This window comes from Cervus canadensis, chromosome X, assembly GCF_019320065.1.
Source record: "Cervus canadensis isolate Bull #8, Minnesota chromosome X, ASM1932006v1, whole genome shotgun sequence".
In the NCBI taxonomy this organism is placed as follows: domain Eukaryota; kingdom Metazoa; phylum Chordata; class Mammalia; order Artiodactyla; family Cervidae; genus Cervus; species Cervus canadensis.
Genome location: NC_057419.1, coordinates 30,719,553 through 30,727,172, shown reverse-complemented (window position 1 = coordinate 30,727,172; position 7,620 = coordinate 30,719,553). Strand labels below are relative to the sequence as shown.

At 39.9% G+C, this 7,620-nt stretch overlaps 1 pseudogene; it reads right to left on the bottom strand.

Annotated features, from left to right (window-relative positions):
* Window positions 1-900: 900 nt before the first annotated feature.
* On the bottom strand, window positions 901-2,251 carry LOC122435843 (annotated as a pseudogene).
* Between the last annotated feature and the right edge of the window lie 5,369 nt (window positions 2,252-7,620).

Below are 7,620 nucleotides of genomic sequence, written 5' to 3'. Positions count from 1 at the left end.
GGAGGGTCCTCTATTGCACCCCTTTCCCCCATATGCCAGCCCCTACCTCCATGGGCACTAGGAGGGGCACCCATCTTGAGCAGGCTTCCTTGCCCCTCAAACCAAAGCCTTCTCTACCCATGCTGGCAGAGCTGCCTGTGCACTCCTCCCTGCCAAAGCTTCCTCTGACTATGCCAGCCCCAAGGGCTGCCTTTACCTCCTTCTTCCTGGTTGGGTGCCCGTGCTCTGGGGCAATCTTGGGAGCAGACATTGGTGAGAGGAACACACACAGAGGTGGAGCTCAAACCACAGCTCAGCCCCTGGGACAATGCAACTAAGGAAGAAGAACTGAAATCTCTTCTCATGGCTGAGGGAACCACGGATTCACACCCCAACTGCTGACTTTGTAAACCCAGTGCCTGTAGAATGTCTGAATGGATGAGTGCTCCTGCAGCTCAGATAGGTCTAGCTTTACCAGTGGTGGACTTTGTGGGCACATGTTGTTAAGGATTGAGTCAGATCAGAATTTAGTTGCCTCAAAAGCTCACACAGTAGTTTCAAGTAAACAGTTAATGCAGTTTTGGGACTTGACTTTGGTAGATGTGTACTGGTGGCCTGGTGAAAACAGCACCTGAAAGACATGAGGATCAAGTCTTATTGCCAGCATACCCATGTTAAGGTCGAGCTGAGATTAGGTTCAACGATGATATTTATGATCCAGCATGAGGTGTGCCAAATACACAGCTGATATTATATCCGTGATGATAAATTGAAACCTCTTCCTCTAATATTAGGAACAAGACAAGGAAGCCCACTATTACAATCATTTTTCAACACGGTACTGGAAGATCTAGTTAGAGCAATTAGACAAGATAAAGAAACAAAATACATCTAAATCTTTTTTTTTTTTTTTTTTCATGTTTCTCATTGCCTCTTTGTTCAGGTCTTTATTCAAAATTAGCTGTCCAAAATGATTTGGCATTTATGGAATAAACAAATTTAAGTTTATGCAGCAGCCTTCTTTTCCTCTGAGGTGGGTTTCTTTTCTGTGGGTTTCTTTTCAGCTGCTGGTTTCTTGGTCCCTGCAGCCTTTTTCCCACCACAGGCTTCTTCAGCTTCTTATCGCCAACAGCCTTCTTTTCTTTGTTTCCCAGCACAGGCTTCTTGAACTGAACCCCCTTCTGATCTGATTTGGCTTCTGGTGCTGCTGCTGCCTTATCCATGTGGATTTTGTGGTTCTTGGCCTGTCGAAGAATGGTGTTCTAGTGCATGGTCTTTGCGTATGGGTTAAGCTTCAACATGATTCTCAGGTTTTTCAGTGGATTCTTCTTCAGGACTCTGCAATGAATCTTCTTGCATGGTGCTCGGAGTGCTCTTTGGATTTCTGGGCTTTTCAAGATTCTGCTAAGGTCTGTATTGAGCATCTTGTGCATGGGGAGTTGTAGTTACTCTTGAGGGAGGCTACTTTACGCCAAGTGCTGTACAGCTCATCTAACTTTCGGAAAGCACTTTCAGTCCAAATGCAGAAACGTCCCACATGACCACCAGGAGCAAGTTTCAAAATGTTCAGCTTGCTTACATTAAGCAGAGTAATTCCAGGGTTGTTTCTGAAGGCCTTGATGATACAATAGTCTTCATTATAGATGATGCAGGGTCCCCTGTGCTGGATACGGTGACGGTTTCTCATTTTGCCTTTGCCAGCTCTCATTCGCTGAGAGGCGTAAACCTTTTTGATATCATTCCAGGCTTTAAGTTTCTTCAGAAGCAAAACAGCCTCCTTGGTCTTCTTGTAGCCTTCAACTTTATCTTCAACCACCAAAGGAAGTTCAGGAACTTCCTCTATGTGATTACCTTTAGACATGACCAGCACTGGTAAGGCTGAGGCAGCCAGTGCAGAGCAGATGGCATATTGCTTCTGTGTTGTATTCACTCTGCGGTGACAACATCGCCAGGTCTTGCTTGGTGCAAACATGCGGCCCCCACGACACATATTTCCAAAAGCACCCTGACCAGAATGGTGAGTCCCGCCACCTCGAACCCTGGGAATTTGAGCCACAGCTCTACCGGCACCCCAAGACTCAGCACTGGTTTGATGACCTGCTAATTCACTGACAGCATAGGGCTGTCTGTTGTTTTTGCGCAAGTTGGCGTGAACAAAGTTAACAATATTGGGTCAAATGGGAGCCTTGAACACAGCAGGCAAAGTGATATTTTTGCCAGAGGACTCCCCCTTTTCAGAGTACACTGATATCAGTGGATGAGCACATGCCATGGTGGGGAGAGGAGAAGGCCACACTCCTCTCAACCCGGCAGCTCCCACAGGAAAAGCCATCTAAATCTTAAAGACGACATAAAATTGGATTTTTGGGTCATGATCTGTGGCATGTGGCATCTTTGTTCCCTGACCAGGGATTGAACCTGTGCCTCCTGCATTGGAAGTATGGAGTCTTAATAACTAGACTGCAGGAGAAGCCCAAAGCTGTTGTTATTTGAAAATGATCTTTTGGGGCTTCCCTTGTGGTTCAGCAGTAAAGAATATGCCTGCCAATACAGGAGATGTAGGTTTGATCTTTGGGTAGGGAGACTACCCTGGAAAAGGAAATGACAACCCACTCTGGTATTCTTGCCTGGGAAACCCCATAGACAGAGGAGCCTGGTGGGCTACAGTCTATGGGGTCACAGAAGAGTTGGACACGACTTAGTGACTAAACGGCAACAGCACCAATTTTGGATTTTGCATAGATCTCTGTTTCAGTTACTTGTGGCCAGAATATCAAGGTCCCATATCACATGACATGACAATCTTATACAGAAACAACTGCCTAAGGCTGCTTCTCGAGAAGGGGTCAGTGTAAGAAGCAAGCATGTAGAACTTCCTATGCTATACATCTGCTAAACAGATACTGTTGAATTCTCAAATTATAAATCTTTATCATCATCATCATTATCTACAACAACTAACATTTTTATTACTATTTATTATTTACCATGGAACAAAAACAATGACACTCTCTGAGACAGGCATTAATTGATTTTCATGGTATGTGTAAGGAAACTCAAGCTTGAAGAAGTTAAATAACTTACTCAGAGTCATATAGCTAAGGCATTAGTTGAGTTCTGATTTGAATGTATGCAGTTTCTGAGTTTAGACCTAGGGCTCTTACCTGTTAAGGTGTAAATGTCTACAATCCATGATCATTATAGGTATAACAGCTTCTACTGAAAACACTATTAATCAAAACATCAGCTCATTAAATTGAAACAAGGTCTGCTCAAGAACCTAAGGTGAAATACTTGTCACCTTTTTACCCCCAGGACAGCTCTCTGGTGAAAGATAATCCAGCTGGTTCATTGGGATACACTATATTTCTGAATATAGAATACACTATATTTCTGAAGATCTTAAAATGTGTGCAAGTTTTTTAAGTAAATATATTTCTAGGAATAATTTTGGGTAAATATTAAGGATAGTGATAAGACATGGCTGTGGTGGCCCTTCTTAATTTTATATTTTAAATTATTATTTTAAAAATTGATACATTAAAATTTACTTTTTTAGTGTGTGGCTCTACAAATCTTTCAACCACCTGCATGATCAGGATGCAAAAATGCTTTAAAAAAATTATTTTCTGTTGCCACTTTATATTCGAGCCTTCAGTTCACTTCCAAACGGTGGAAACCATTTCTGTAGTTATATAAGTGAAACTTATAACATAAATGAAATTCGGCTCTGTGAGGTAAGAGTTATTGGTTCTGCTATATAGATAAAACTCAACATTCAAAAACTAAGATCATAGTATCCAGTCCCATCACTTCATGGAAAATAGATGGGGAAACAATGGACACAGACTTTATTTTCTTGGGCTCCAAAATCACTGTGGACAGTGATTGCAGCCATAAAAATAAAAGACACTTGCTCCTTGGAAGGAAAGCTATGACATAACTAGACAGTATATTGGAAAGCTAGACAGTGTATTGAAAAGCAGAGACATCACTTTGCTGACAAAGGTCCATATAGTCAAAGCTATGATTTTTCCAGTAGTTATGTATAGATGTAAGAGTTGGACCATAAAGAAGGCTGAGCACTGAAAAATTGATGCTTTCTAACGGTGGTGCTGGAGATGATGCTTGAGATTGCCCTGGACAGCAAGGAGATCAAACCAGTCAATCCTAAAGGAAATCAACCCTGAATATTCATTGGAAGGACTGATGCTGAAACTGAAGCTCCAATACTTTGGCCACTTGATGTGATGAGCTGACTCACTGGAAAAGACTCTGATGTTGGGAAAGATTGAAGGCAGGAGGAGAAGGGGATGACAGAGGATGAGACTGTTGCATGCATTGATGATTCAATGAATGTAAGTTTGAGCAAACTCTGGGAAGTAATGAAGGACAGGGAAGCCTGGCATGGGGTCACAAAGAGTTGGACACGACTGAGTCACTGAACAACAATACAGATAAGAAAATTTAAGGTAAGAGAATTTAAATAAATTGCCCAAGGGCACAAAACTAGTACGTTTCAAAGTCTGAATTCTTACCTAAGTATGCCTGACTCCAAAGGAGAAACATTTTCTAGTCAACAGATATTTACTAGGAACTTAAGAAATGCCTTCCTGCCTGAAACCATGGAATTGTGGTACAAAGCTCTTGAATTTATAGAAGACTTGAACTGCCTCTAAAGTTAAAACTATAATCTAGGTTAAAGACAGAGTTTCCACTGATTTGTTCTGAGGGCTCATGCCTAAAATTAAGTAGAATTTCCTGGGGAGTATATAAAGGTCTTTATTTCTTTGGGATAGTTAGTAATATGTTAGATATATATTTTCCTGCACTGGAGGAAAGATTATGTAAGATTCTGCCTGGGATAAATCCTGAAACTGTTCTGGTAAAGCACAAGGCTGAGAACTGTGGGATCAGAGTGCTGAAACTAAAAAGGTACAATGAAACTGTAACAAGTACAAAGTCTTACCACTGTGACTCAAAACCAAATAGTTAAAGGCTGGAGAAGGAAATGGCAACCCACTCCAGTGTTCTTGCCTGGAGGATCCCAGGGAGGGGGAGCCTGGTGGGCTGCCATCTATGGGGTCACACAGAGTCGGACACTACTGAAGTGACTTAGCAGCAGCAGAGAGGCAGAGCTCAGACACTGCTTTTTTTTTTTTTAAATTTCCAATTCCTATTGTTCTTTCTTGGCATAGAAGATAGTAACGATTTTTTTTGTAAATTAATTTATTTATTTTAATTGGAGGCTAATTACAATATTGTAGTGTTTCTTTTTTTATTTTTATTAGTTGGAGGCTAATTACTTTACAATATTGTAGTGGGTTTTGCCATACATTGACATGAATCAGCCATGGATTTATATGTGTTCCCCATCCCGAACCCCCCCTCCCACCTCCCTCTCCATCCCATCCCTCTGGGTCTTCCCAGTGCACCAGCCCTGAGCACTTGTCTCATGCATCCAACCTGGGCTGGTCATCTGTTTCACCCTTGAGAGTATACTTGTTTCAATGCTATTCTCTCAGAACATCCCACCCTCGCCTTCTCCCACAGAGTCTAAAAGTCTGTTCTGTACATCTGTGTCTCTTTTACTGTTTTGCATATAGGGTTATCGTTACCATCTTTTTAAATTCCATATATATGCGTTAGTATACTGTTTGGTCTTTATCTTTCTGGTTTACTTCACTCTGTATAATGGGCTCCAGTTTCATCCATCTCATTAGAACTGATTCAAGTGAATTCTTTATTGAAGTGTTTCTTGCCATACACTGACATGAATCAGCCATGGGTGTACGTGTGCTCCCCCACCCTGCCACCACATCCTTCCCCATCCCATTCCTCAGGGTTGTCCCAGTGCACCGACCCTGAGCGCCCTGTGTCATGCATCGAATCTGGACTGGCGATCTATTTCACATATAGTAATACACATGTTTCAATGCTATTCGCTCAAATCATCCCACCGTCGCCTTCTCCCACAGAGTCCAAAAGTCTGTTCTTTACATCTGTGTCTCTCTTGCTGTCTTGCATATAGAAAAACACTAATACAGTATATTAACATATACATATGGAATTTAGAAGATGGTAATGTTGACCCTATATGCAAGACAGTAATAAACTTTTGTACATTAACAGTCTATCTTGAAATTTTGCTGAAATCATGTATTAATCACAAAAGTTTTTGGTTGATTTTTTGGGGATTTTTCTACATATAAAATTATATCATCTGCCAACAGAGACAGGCTTCTTTCTTCCTTCCCAATATACATGCCTTATATATACCTTTCTTATCTTACTAGATTTGTTATATTTGCAGGTATGAAGTGCAATAGAGGTGGTGAGAGGGGAGGAACATCCTTACTTGCTCCTGGTCTTAGCAGAAATGTCACTAGCTCCTTTCCATTTAGTACAATTTCAGCTGTACTTGTTTTATAATTGTTCATTATCAAGTTGAGAAATGTCCCTCTATTCCTAGTTTGCTGAAATGTTTTATCATGATTGGGTGTTGGATTTTGCCAAAGGCTTTTTCAGTATCTATTTTTATGATCTTATGATTTTTATTCTTTAGTCTGTTGATATGATAGATTATAGTAATTGATCATCAAATGTTAAAACATTGGACAACTAATAAATCCTGCCTAGCCATAGTGTACAATTATTTTTATACATTATTCAATTTTATATGTTAAATTTTTACTTAGGACTTTTGTATTTATGCTACAAGCAGTACCAATCTATTGTTTTACTTTTTTGCAACTTTTTTTTTGTTTGTTTTGTTTTGGTATTAGGATAATGTCCTTATAGAATGGGTTAGGAAATAGTCTCTCTTATTTTCTCAAAGAGATTGTGAAGAATTGGTAAAAGTTATCACTTCAGTGTTTGGTGGAATTGATGTGAATCCATCTAAACTTCCCTTGTTCTCTTTTGGATGGTTATTAATTACTAATTTGATATTTTAAAATAGAATTTTGCCTATTAAGCTCATCTATTTCTTCTTGTGTGAGTTTTGGTAGATTGAGTCTTTCAAGAAATCAGTCCTGTACCAATGGGCTTACTTGTAGGGCAGCAAAGGAGACACAGACACAGAGCAGACATTTTGACTCAGTGGGAGAAAGAGAGGGTGGGATGATTTGACAGAATAACATTGAAACATATACACTACTGTATGTAAAATAGCCAGTGGGAGTTTGCTGTATGATCAGGGAAACCAAAGCCAGTGATATGTGACAACCTAGAGGGATGGGGTGGGGAGGGAAATGGGAGGGGTTTCAGGAGGGACGGAGCACATGTATGCCTATGACCAATTCATGTTGCTGTATTGGCAAAAACCATCACAATATTGTAAGCTGATTATCCTCCAGTTAAAACAAATAAATTTAAAAAAAGAAATTAGTCCTTTGCATTTAGGTTATCAAATTTGTGGATGTGAAATTTTACATATTATTTGTTTATTATACTTTAATATCTATGGACTCAGTAGTAGTGGCTCCATTTTCATTTCTGATGTTAGTAATTTGTGTCTTCTCTTTTTTTCTTCTAGCATTAACCTGGCTAGCAGTTTATTAACTTTATTTCTTATTTCAAAGAACCAGTTTCTGTTTTCCTTGATTTTCTCTATTAATTTCCCATTTTTAATTTACTTGG